The sequence below is a fragment of the Ambystoma mexicanum genome, chromosome 12 (genome assembly GCF_040938575.1).
Source record: "Ambystoma mexicanum isolate Mex_15411 chromosome 12, UKY_AmexF1_1, whole genome shotgun sequence".
NCBI lineage: Eukaryota > Metazoa > Chordata > Amphibia > Caudata > Ambystomatidae > Ambystoma > Ambystoma mexicanum.
In genome coordinates, this window is record NC_090936.1 from 1,232,593,141 (window position 1) to 1,232,606,512 (window position 13,372).

Genomic DNA, 13,372 nt, shown 5'->3' on the forward strand with positions numbered 1-13,372 from the left:
CCATCCCCGAGGACCTCCTCCGACGGCCGACGTCACCCGATGTGATAAGTAGGACGCACGACCCCCATAGCCTCAGTTCCGTTTTTTCTGCGAACGTGTTCGCTTCGTGAATCTCGGTACGCCTCGACTCGTTGGAGTTTGCTGTTTTCAATTCTCGGTTCGTTGAACCTGTTCGGTTTGTGTGAAGACCTGTTTGTGGCGATGTCTTTCTCATCTTCAACCCCGCGTCCGGGCTTCAAGAACTGCGGGGACTGTGGGTCCAAGATGTCGGTCACGGACTCGCACGATGCCTGCCTCTGGTGCCTGGGGGAGGCCCACGATACGGACGACTGTGTTGTCTGCCAGTCGCTCACGGCAAAGGCCTTGCAGGAACGCAAGAAGAAGCTGTCGGTAGGCCGGGTGTCTAAGCCCCGGAAGTCGAGGTCTGCGGGGCTTTCGACGGATGACTCGAGGGGTGACTCTCCACGTCATCGTCGGAAGTCCAGTGGGTCTCCTTCCAGGAGTCGGTCTCGCCACTCCTCTGCCTCTTCGAGGCATTCCCAGAAGCGCCGGCATAGGTCGCCTTCCCCGTCCTCTTCCGTGGACTCCGGCCATCGGTGGGTCGCTTATCCCTCCATGCAAGCGACACCGGAGAAATGGGCTTCCTTCGGGAAGCAGATGCTAGCGATTCTTGAATCGCAGGGCACCGGTCCGTCCGCGTCTCCGAGTGGGGTCGGTCGGCACCGGTCGAGAGACACCGTCCGTACGCCTTCGGGCTCGGGTGGTCGGCACAGCTCGCAGGAGAGGTCCCGCTCGGACAAGGGTAGCCGTTCTTGCCATGCCCGTTCCAGGTCCCGGTCCTCGACGCGCTCGAGACCGCGTGATCCTGTTCCGTCGTCGAAGACGTCGACGCCTGTGGTGCAAGGTCGTCGACGATTTCTCTCGAGGCTCCGCCTCCGAGGGAGTCGTCGGCGCCTAGGTCATCGAGAGACACGCTCGGAGCTCCGGCTTCGAGGCCTGTGTCGATGCCGCCGATGCTGGCGGCGCTGCAGCTGACGTCGACGCCGATTCGCTCGACGTCGACGCCTTTTCTGCCGGCGCCGACTCGTTCGGCGCCCTTGACGCCTTTCGAGGCGGTGGTGTCAGAGGGGCCCCGTGGCACGGGGTTTGCCCCTAGAAAGGCTATGGCTAAGGTCAGGCACTGCTTTGGTCCACAGAGGTCTTCCTCTCCCCGCCTGGAGTACATTTCAGAGGGTGATGAAGGCTCTGATGGGGGCTTGGTTCCGGTTACGGTTCCAGATGACCTTATCTTGGGCCATAGCCAGTTTGATGATCTGCGGCAGTCGCTGCATGATGCCAGTGGACTGGACACCTCTCCGGAGGTGGAGTTTTGTAGGCCGGAGCCTGGCTCTCATGCCGATTCTTCATATCGGCGCCTTATGTCTTGGGTCACCGAGTACTTGGGTTGGTCAGCTCCCCCAGGGGAGTTCGTTCAGGATGATCTCACGGACATCCTTGATCTCGGTCCCCCCACTGACCCGGTTTTACCTTTTCATATGGCTCTGCAGAGAAGGGTGGCGGCGGCTTGGACTGCTCCGGAGAGTCTCCCTACAGTGGGCAAGTCTTTGTCGCGAAAATACCGTCCAGCCAGTAGCGACCCCTGCTACTTGTCTAGGCACCCCACTCCGGAGAGTTTGGTGGTGCAGGCGGCTACGGCCCCGGCAAAGCAGGCGTCGTATCCTACCATCCCTCCCGATAGGGACGACAAACGTTTTGACGGCTGGGCGAAGAAAGTGTTTTCTTCTGGGGGTATGGCGCTTCGGGCGGCCAACTCCATATGTGCCTTGTCTCGTTTCACACACACTCTGTGGAACTGTGTTGCATTAGCGGCTGAACATATTCCCGAAGGGGACGAATGGGATGGTTTCCTTGCTATGGTTCAGGATGGCAAGGATGCTATGTGTGAGGCCGTTCAGTCAGGTTTGGACTTGGCGGATTGTGTCAGCCGGTCCATGGCGGCGAGCACCGTAATGCGCAGGTTTGCGTGGTTGCGGAAGTCTAGGTTCGCTCCTGATGTGCAGTCCCGGCTCCTCAACATGCCTTTTGACGGTGAACACCTTTTTGGCAGCATGGCTGACGAGAGCCTTGAGAGGTTGCAGACCTCCAAAGCTGCAGCAAAATCGTTGGGCGCTGCAGTTCGGCAACCTCTGCCTTTTCGTCCTAGGGGACAGAAATGGAGGGGAGGTTCCTTTCGCTATTACTCGTCCTTCAGTAAAGCGAGGGGAGCTAGCAGTCAAAGAGGCCATCGTAAGAGTGCCAGAGGTGGAAAACAAGGTACTTGAGATGCCAAGGCCGCTCGGGCAGTTGCCTCTTTGCCCTCGGGCAACGCCGCAGCCGCTACCACTCAGTCATGAGGCCAGGTCCCATGGTTCGCCGGTTGGGGGAAGGCTGGCGCAGCATCTTGCAGAGTGGCAAGCCATTACTTCGGATGTGTGCATTCTGGAGATCATAACCCACGGCTACTGTCTTCCTTTTCGGCAGAGGCCTCACGACAATCCACCAGGGTGCCTCTCTTTGAAGAGTCCGGATCCGCTCCTTGCGCAGAAAATTCAAGCCCTGCTGGAGAAAGGCGCCATAGAACTGGTGCCTGTAGCGGAGAGGAACAAGGGATGGTATTCCCCAATTTTTTTGATATCGAAGAAAGACTGGGGATTGAGACCCATCATGGACTTGCGCGGTTTGAACAAACTCCTCAGGAAGGACAAGTTCAAGATGGTGTCTCTTTCTCAAGTCCTCCAGGCCTTCAACTTCAGGACTGGTTGGTGTCTCTCGACCTCAAGGATGCTTACTTCCATGTGCCAATCCATCCCAAGCACAAGAAGTACCTGAGGTTCGCGGTTGGTGACTCGCACTTTCAGTTTCGGGTCCTGCCGTTCAGATTGACCTCCGCCCCGAGGGTTTTCACCAAGCTGATGGTGGTGGTGGCAGCGCATCTCAGGAAAGGGGGGATTCACGTCTACCCCTACCTGGACGATTGGTTGATCAGGGGGAACTCTCCTGAGCAAGTCCTGGATCATCTGTCCGTCACCTGCCACTCCCTTCACAGGCTTAGCTTCTCCCTCAATTTAAAGAAGTCCCATTTGACACCAACGCAGCAGCTCCAGTACATCGGGGCAGTGCTCGACACGTCCCTGGGGCAGTGTTTTCCTCCTCAGGTGAGGGCTCTTCACATTCAGCAGATGGTGCACAAGTTTCAGTTTGCCCAGAATCTCCCAGCGTCCGAGTTCTTGAGACTGCTCGGCCTCATGGCATCCTGCATTCTTCTGGTGCCAGAGGCTCGTCTGCGGATGAGATCTTTGCAGTGGGCACTCAAGCTCCAGTGGTCTCAATCCTCCGGCAGGCTGTCGGACCCTGTTCTGGTGCCATCCTCGGTAGCCCGGGACCTTCTGTGGTGGGCCGTCGAGGGCAATCTGATGAAGGGGGCCCCATTTTGGCTGCCCTGGCCGGAGGTGACGATCGTGACGGACGCATCCCTCACGGGATGGGGAGCTCATGCCAACGAGTTGACAGTCAGCGGTCGTTGGTCTCTGTCGGAGTCCAGACTCCATATCAATCTGTTGGAGCTGAGGGCCGTCAGGCTAGCCCTGAAGGCTTTTCTGCTGACTGTGCGTGGAAAGAGTGTCCTGATTCTAACGGACAACACGGTGGCCATGCACTACCTCAACAAAAAGGGGGGGCAGGGTCACTTCCGCTGTGCAGGGAGGCGATGCAGCTCGAGTTCTGGGCAGCACGAAGTTTCGATCTCGGCGGTTCATCTGGCCGGAGACGACAACAAGACGGCGGACGCTCTGAGCAGGCAGAGCACGATCTCTCACGAGTGGGAGCTGGCTCAGGAGATTCTCCTGGAGATCTTCGCCCTTTGGGGGACCCCTCAAGTGGATCTCTTCGCCTCCAGTGTCAACCGGAAGTGCGAAAGGTTTTGCTCGTGGGAATTACCTCCAAAAGGAGCCTTAGGAGACGCGTTTGTGGTGGAGTGGTCGTTCCCACTGCTGTACGCGTTTCCTCCAGTCCCCGTCATCCCGCAAGTGCTGCAGAGGTTACGGAGGTTCGGTTCCCGGATGATCCTCATTGCTCCGGCGTGGGCCCGGAGGACGTGGTACCCGGACCTTCTAGACTTGTCCATCTGCCCTCCACGTCGTCTTCCCTACCGAGACGATCTGCTCTCACGGGAGGGGGGTCAGGTTCTCCATCTAGAGGTCAGATCCCTCAATCTTCACGCTTGGCTTCTGAAAGGTTGAGGTATAAGGATTGGGACCTCCCTGAAGACGTGATGGAGGTGTTGCTCTCGGCTAGGCGGCCGGCAACAAAGTCTCTGTACCGTTGCCGTTGGAGAAAGTTCTGCGACTGGTGCAGAGTTCAGAATGTGGATCCTTTTGAATGTGACATTCCCATGGTTTTGCCTTTTTTGCTTTCTTTGGCCCACAGGGGCTTGCAAGTGGGGAAGCGCTCGTCTGAAGAGTGTTCCTATTTTAAGATTCCTTTAATTTCGCAGTTTTTGAAAGGGCTCACTAATGTGTTCCCTCCGTCACCTTTTTTGGTGCCAGGTTGGGATTTGAACCTTGTTCTTAAGTTTCTTATGGGTGCTCCGTTTGAGCGTTTACATTCTTGCCCTTTGAGGCTGTTGACTCTGAAAACTGTGTTTTTGGTTGTGGTTACTTCCGCTCGCAGAGGGAGTGAGTTACAGGCACTTTCAGTTAAGCCACCCTTCACTGTGTTTCATAAGAACAGGGTTGTCCTTAGAGTTCGTCCTTCTTTTCTTCCGAAGGTGGTTTCGGAATTTCATTTGAGCCAGAAGGTTGTTCTTCCGGCGTTCTATCCTCCTCCACATCCTGGCAAGGAAGAGGAGAGGCTCCATAGGCTTGATCCTCAGAGAGCGTTTAGCTTTTATATTTCGCGCATGTCCCGGGTCAGAGTGGACAATCAACTTTTCATTGGTTACGCTGGAAGGCGTTTGGGACAAGCTGTGAAGAAACAGACTTTGTCTCGTTGGATTATTTTAGCTATCTCCGAGTGTTACCGCTTGGCGGGTAAGGACCCTCCGGCTGGCTTGCGGGCCCATTCTACCAGAAGAGTGGCTGTGTCTACTTCTCTGCAGAGGGGAGTTCCTATTCGTCACATCTGTGATGCAGCCACCTGGGCTTCAGTACATACTTTTGTACGTCACTATTCCCCCGATTCCATCAGAGGGCATGATCTGGCCTTTGGCAAGGCAGTTCTCTATTCCGCAATTTGATTGGGCATGCTACATTTGTATTCTAAATTCTTTCCCACCTCCTTGCTTGGTACTGCTTTGGGAGTCTGTCATAGATATGGAATACGTCGGAGGACCCAATCCCCTCGAAGAAAAAGTTACTTTCTTACCTGGTAACGTTCTTTCGATGGGATGGTTGACGACGTATTCCATATCGCTCCCTCCCTGCCTTCCCCGCTGCAGAATTTCTTTTGCGATTGCAGCTTGCGTTCCGCAAGGCCTTGTGTGTCTGACTGGCAGTAAACTGGTGGCACACGGTCTGGGAAAAAAACTATAACTGAGGCTATGGGCGTCGTGCGTCCTACTTATCACATCGGGTGACGTCGGCCGTCGGAGGAAGTCCTCGGGGACGGCGCATCGACGTCATTGACGCAGGACGCAGACGCCAAAGATTTTCCAAAGCAGCACAGCTGTGGACATTACCTGTCATAGATATGGAATACGTCATCGGACCATCCCATCGAAAGAACGTTACCAGGTAAGAAAGTAACTTGTTCTTTCTGCATAAAAGCAGGGCTTTGGGGACTGGAACTTCAGAAGTCGCCACAGGACCTAAAGAATCCGAAGAGGGGAGAAGCTGAGCCATCTACAACGACAACACCACCGGTGGAGCCCTGCTGTACGAAACTCACCACTTTCCCGATGACAGAGAAGATCTTCTTCCAGGAGAGTCTTCTTCCCTTTGAGCTGGTGGGACCAACCAGTTTGCCTTTTTTCGCCTCACCCCAGCGGCCGGATAGCCACGCTTCACCACGACCGCGAATAAAAGGGTAGTACCTTTTAACCGGGAAACTCAGCGGCTGGTTTCTTCCCTGGCAGTGCAACGACCTCCAGCTTTCCTCCACATCGAGATCTTCTCTTCCCCTGGACGAAGCCCTGACTTGCACCCGCTGCCAGGAACAACTGCCCCCGCTGGAGCTTTCTCACCATTTCAGGTACTGTGTCCCGCCTGGTCTCCCTTGCAACAGACTGTCCAAGGTGTCCCGTAAATCCTTGACTCTCTATCCTGGGGTGACCTCAGACCTGTTAACATTACCTTTCTAACTTGATACAACCTCTTTTTGACTTTCCTGCAAAGACTTTGAGTGCATTTCCACTGTGTGATCTTGGGCACATTCCGCCTTGCTCTCTCCAAGAGTGGGCCTGGCCTATGAACTTTTTGCTCTACAGTAGACCCTGCCTTTCTTGACTTGCTGTGGTTCTTTAAAAGTGTTGGTACTGTGTGATTTTCCTATTCTGCCTTTTCTAACAAACAAATTATTGGAGTGCCATCTATGGTTATGCGCTCACCTCTGTTTTGCTAAATAAGTGGTGTCTTAACCTAGACTTATCAAATAATTAATTAGGGAGGTGTATATATTCCTAGTGACTGTGTTTGAACTTGCTTGACATATTAGTGCCAGCGTATTTTTACAAGTGTGTTTTTAAATAAATAATTATATACTTTTATACCAAAGCTCTGGTCAGTGTTTGCTTGTGCTACTGTATTTTTTAGCCCTATTGTGTATACTCTATATACTGCCTACGTTTTCTTGAGAGAAGTCTGACTGCTCGGCCACAGCTACCAGGTAAATCTGGGTAGTGCGGACTGCTACCAATTGGGTTTACTGCTAACATCTGTAGTCTTAAACTGTTTGCAGTGTTCCCCAAGGGAGCTGCACAGGTTTCTGCCTAACACTCCTGTGAAGTCATCTTAACGCAGTTGAATACTGATGAGGAAACCCTTATGCAAAATGCAAATTCAGTAAAAAAATAATTATCTGAACAAGATTGGATTGAAACGTATGAGAAAAGGATGCAACATAAAAGAATGAAGAACATGCCGGCTGAGGTAAAGAAATTAAATGTCTTGCCCAAGTATATGATGATGTTTCCATGTAAAAGGAAAATAACTACTTTTCTAAAGTTTAGACTGAACATATGGGAAACAAAAGAAACTAGCTACCAAAATAAGAACAATGATGGGAAAGATCTTTCTGATGCTTGTTAATCTGCTTAGAATCACATGCTGTGCATATGGTCCGACATCCAGTGGTAACCGCGGAGTATTGCATCTTGTCTTTCGGGGACCGAAAGGGGACGTCGGCATAGGCCTGTCTGAAACACTATCCCTATCGTGACGTGTGTAGTACCCAAAATCCCTCACGCGCCGAGGTCCCTCAGATTGTTTTTTTCCGCCCAGATAACTGGTTGCCCTATAGCGAAGCTCTTCATGAGACATTGTTTATCTTACCGAATTGTCGGTTTAATCCCCGTTAAGTCACTTCGCCCATCAAGAACATCTTCGACGAAGACTACGGGGGAATCGTCTACGGCTGTGGGTTCCGGCGCCTAAGATCCGGCGTTCGGACTTTGACATGGTCGGGCCTTCTGGCCTGCCTACACAGTAGGGAGAGTGGGCTTGGGGTTTGCCATACTGCTATGATGTCTTTCCTCTTTTCCAATGCTTTCCTTTTTGATCTGGTCACCCTTCCCTTTTGCTATGGAAAGGACTCCATTTAGATTCTGCCCTGTGTGTAGGGTCAGATATCCTTGGAAAGACGAGCACACGTCGTGTAATGCTTGTCTCCCCCTAAAGCACGACGAGAAGCGGTGTTCGGCGTGTAAACTCCTTAAACCTAAAACCCTTAAGGAGCGCCGGTTGAAGCGGTGGGCCGCGTACGGAATGTCACGCGTGAAGCCTCCCTCCCCTGCCGCGACACCAGCCGAAAGTGACGGGGGTAATCGGATGACCAAACGTCCAACGCCGACGTTATAGACCTTGAGGCAGACTATTCTAGAGCCGCCACGCCCGTCCCCGACCCTTCCAGGCCCGACTCCGGTCTTGCTACAGGGACCACACCCGGTGACGGGCGTACAATCACACTGCACAAAGCACACAACCCAAGCGCCCTCCTCGATGACTTTGTCGAAGAAGGCGAAAGCGCCATCGGATCGATCTGATCCAAAGACTTCCCTGCATCTGCAGCAGCGCATGATGATTGGGCATAACAAACATAACAAGGGCGCTACTCCCCAAACTGCACACGCCGAAGTTTCTGAACAAGAAACTTCGACGGGTTCCAAGGCCCGTACAGGCACGAAAACTGCGAGTAGGCCTCTACCCGAGAAGCCATCCGCTGGCCCTTATGGAGCCGCGGAAGACATTTTCACTGCCGACACATCATCGGAGGCGTTGTCTCCCGAAGATTCGGTGACTATCTGTAAGAGCATCAATAGGATTGCTACGGCGGTGGGCCTGGTACCGGTTCCGCCCACAGTTATGGGCCATTCCGCCAAAAAGCTTTCCACGGATTTGGAAGACGATCCCGAAGACTCTTACGAAGAAAGCCAGGTACCCCTCTCAAGCACCCTGAGGAGATCCTCTCAACGCCATTTGGGTCATCCAAGTGGACCACGGAGCAATTTGAGGGGTGTATGGATGGGCTAGAGCAGTTTTTCAGGGCTTCTGATCAACCTCTGACGAAAAGAGCTCGGGTAGACCCTAACCCTCAAACACAAGATGCCCAACACCTAGATGTCCAACACCAAGTTGACTATCAAGAAGATGTCCAGATGGACACGTATAGAGACATCTATACATACCTGTAAACCTTGTAAGTACTGCCCTGTCTGCTTTCATCATGTTGTATCTAAGAGATGTGCCCGTTTGCCCCTGGGCCTGGTGCGCTATAGAAATAAAATAAATACAAATACAAATACAAGAAGAGGAGTCTTCTTTTCTGGACAACTATGGGGAAGATCAAGGGGCAACAGACAACTGGGAGGACACCCAGCAGGATGATTACAATTCTGATATCGTTTGCCTCGACTCTCCCCCATCCACCCCGATTCGACAAGCTTCTCCGGTGGATGATCAAATGGCTTTCAACAACATGTTGAAAAAAGCAGCGGAATTCTTTAAAATTGCCACGCTTGAAGCCTTGCCCGAACAAGATTTCGCGGAGGACATTATTAATGAAAAGCCTCCGGCAAGCCAGTCTTTCCCTCTCTTGAGCTCTGTAAAGAGATGGCTGGCCCCTTCCTTACTCACACCCCCTCAGACTAGGGCTGTGAACCGAAGGGTTGAAAAACATTTCCGGCCCTCCCCCACCAACCCGCTTTATATCAAAGGACACGCAATCCCAGACTCGCTGATGGTGACCAACACTCGCAAGAGAGCAGGGGTTCCCCTTGCCACGGGAGAGTCACCCCCGGACAAGGAGTTCAAAAGGTTGTATGCCTTAGGCAAACGGGTTACGTCGGCGGCAGCCTATACCGTCCGGATTGCCAATGACACAACGTTACTGGCAAGCTACGTCGACGCCCAATGGAACCTATTCCAGGAAGGCCTTCAGGAGGTTCCGGAACCAACCAGAGCCAAGCTTCTCGCCATGGTCTCGGAGGCAAACTTGCCAATCAGAATGTTGTAAAGAATACCCTGGACACCGCAGAGACAGCAGGCAGGTCTCTCGCACAGGGTACTCTCCTAAAGAGACGCGCGTGGCTGTGCACGTCGGGCTTCAGGCCTAAGACCCAGGCATCCATTATCAACAAACCCATCGAAGAGGCCAACCTCTTCGGGAAGGCGGTAGACGAGGTGTTGGAGACAGCCAAGAAAGAGCACGAGACTATTAAGTCGCTACACCAGATTTCCCAAAAACCCTCTTCACAGAGGGGCAGTAATTCTCGGTGGTCCTTTCGAGGACAAGCCCGCGCCGCTCAAAATTATTTCGGCACGGGCAACTTCAACTCAAGTCAACCTGCTGCAAGCCCCACTTACTACCCCCAGAGGGGTCAGAAGCGCTGAAAGAATAGAGGCAGAGGCTCCAATTCCAGAGGAGCGTCAACTTCGGGTCAGAAATGACCACCAAGTCAAGGCCCCCTCCCATGTCTCCCCGGTCGGGGGCGATTAACATCTTTCCTCAAGGCATGGGAGGGGATAACTTCAGACCAGTGGGTCTTAAAGACGGTCGCCCACGGTTACTGCATGGAATTTGTCCGACCTCCACAATTCAGACCGCCGAAACATCGACGCCTTTCACCGAAACATCTGCAGATCCTGATCCAAGAGGTGGAAGCGCTGCTGGGAAAGGACGCCATAGAAGCCGTCCCGATTCTTCAGGTAAACAAGGTTATCTATTCAGTGTACTTCCCTTGTACCCAAAAAGGATCTCACCATGCGTCCTGATCTAGACCTGCGCCCAGCGAACAAGTTCATAAAGCCCCAGAAGTTTTGCATGGTAACACTGCAAGAGGTGATCCCATTGCTAAAACAGGGGGACTTCATGACAACATTGGATATGAAAGATGCATACTTTCATATTTCAATGCTGCCAGCGCACAGAAAATTCCTAAGGTTCGTGATTCAGGACAAACACTACCAGTTCAAGGTACTCCCCTTTGGCATAGCCTCGGCGCCAAGGGTGTTTACCAAGGTCCTGGCAGTGGCAGCGGCACACCTGCGCAGACTTTCAGTTCCAGTTTACCCTTACCTCGACGATTGGCTCATCACGGGGGACTCGTTCGACATTTGTTTTTCGAACACCCAAAAGACAGTAGACCTACTGTTCAGCCTGGTATTTTCTATCAACAAAAAGAAATCCAGCTTAGTCCCCAGCCAAGTGAAACAGTTCCTGGAGGCTCTTATTTGTACGGAAGACGGTCTAGTCTTCCCTTCCAGCGAGAGGGTTCAGAACATGCTCTCTCAGGTTCCTCAGTATGTAGCCAGTCGAGAGGTGACGGTACGCAAAGCTATGTGTTTGCTAGGGATGATGCCGTCATGCATATACTTGGTTCCCCACACGCGGCTTTGCATGTGTCCCATGCAAGAGTGGCTCAACAGCCAGTGGTGTCAGGCCAGCGGACAATGGGAAGATCTGTTAGTTGTCTCGCCAGCCCTCGTTCTCTCTCTGCCGTGGTCGTCGAGGGAGAACCTCTTGAAGGGGAAAACTTTCACCACCCCTGCAGTGGAAGCCACTCTCACGACATACGCATCTCTCACGGGGTGGGGGGCTCACCTGCTTCAACAGACAGCGCACGGAGTGTGGTCCCCTCAGGTAGCGTCCAACCATATAAATTTACTGGAGCTACTAGCAGTGTTCAAAGCATTGAAAGCCTTTCAGGAGCAACTGCAAGGGAAGACAGTGCTGGTCCTAACCGACAGCACAACAGCAATGTATTACCTGAACAAACGGGGGCGCTCACTCTCAGGGGCTATCCGAGCTGTCAAAAAACATCTGGATATGGGCTCTCAAACACACGATGTTCCTGATATCCCAACATGTTTCATCGGAACTCAATCTGCTGGCAGAACTACTCAACAGAGATTTTCCTCTGCCAGAAGAGTACGAATGGCGACTGCACGAAGACATTGTATCCAACGTCTTCGCAGAATGGGCGTTTCCTGAGATCGACCTGTTCGCTACTCAGGAGAATGCCCAATGCCAAGATTACGCCTCCAGGTACTCCCAGAACCGATCCAAGGGGAACGGTCTCTGGATAACTTGGTCGGGAAAATGTGTCTACGCTTTTCCCCCGACTCCCCTTCTGAAAAAGATAGTACACAAGATGCACCAGGAACCAGTCACCATGATTCTGGTGGCTCCAATGTGGGCCCGCCAACCTTGGTTCGCGCACCTGATGGAAATGTCCCTCTCCCCACCAGTCAAGCTGCCCTGCTCGTACAACATGTTGTCTCAGGACAGGCGGGAGACTCTGCACACATGCCCACAAACTCTGAATTTAGCAGCCTGGTTCCTGAGGTCTTAGAGTTTGGACATCTGCAACTCCCTCAAAGATGCATGGACATACTGAGGGAGGCAAGAAAGCCTAACACACGTTATTGCTATGCCAGCAAATGGAAACGTTTTGTCATCTGGTGCAGTTCCAAAGGCGTCAATCCCACCGATTGCTCGCCTTCACACATTGTGTTATATCTAACCCATCTGTTGGACTCTGGGTTAGTCTTCAATTCCTTAAAGGTTCACCTAGCGGCGTTGTCAGCCTACACCAGGTCACAGCAGAAGGTGTCGTGGTGGAAAATACCTGTGATTAAAGCCTTTTTGGAAGGGGTTAAGAGAATTTATCCCCCCATCACTCACCCAGCCCCTGGGTGAGACCTAAATGTGGTTTTAACTAGGCTCATGGGACCCCCTTTTGAGCCTATGCATAAAGCTAGTCTGAAAGACCTGACCCACAAGACAGCCTTTCTGGTAGCTATCACTTCTATCAGAAGAGTTAGCGAACTACAGGCCCTCTCGGTTTTGGACCCCTTTGTTACAGTCCACAAAGATAAGGTCGTTCTGTGTACTCATCCCAGATGCGCCGAAATCTATTTCAAAGTTCCATGTGAACCAGTCAATCGAACTACCCACGTTCTTCCAGAGACCTACTAACATGGCCGAAAGAAGCCTTCACACACTAGATGTGCGCAGGGCAGTCATGTTCTACATGGATAGAACTAAACCACTGAGGAAAACTAAACAATTCTTTGTTTCAGTGGCAGCTGGTAGAGAAGGGGACCCTGTCTCTAAATCAGCAATATCAGGGTGGATTGTCAAATGCATCACACTGTTTCTCTCTTGCAAAGAGAGAACTGCTCTTCAAGCCTAGAGCACATTCTACTCAAGGCACTGGGGCATCCATAGCATTCATTGCAAATGTTCCCCTAGAGTCCATTTGCAAAGCGGCAACCTGGAGTTCTGTACACACCTTTACAAAACACTATTGCCTAGACACTCATTCTAGGTCTGATTCTCAGGTGGGACAATCAGTACTAAGACATCTTTTCTCTACTGTTCCTTCTCACAACCCACCTCCAACTCCGGGTACTGCTCGCTAGTCTATGCACAGCATGTGATTCTAAGCAGATTAACAAGCATCAGAAGACATGCATTACTTATCGTAATAGCATTTCTGATGATTGTATCTGCTTAGATTCACATGCGCCCTCCCTGCCTCCCCGCTCGGGGTGGAAGGAACATAGACTTCTTACTACTTTCTCTCTTCATGTACTCACTCACAATCGGAGGGACCTCGGCGCGTGAGGGATTTTGGGTACTACACACGTCACAATAGGGATAGTGTTTCAGACACGCCTAT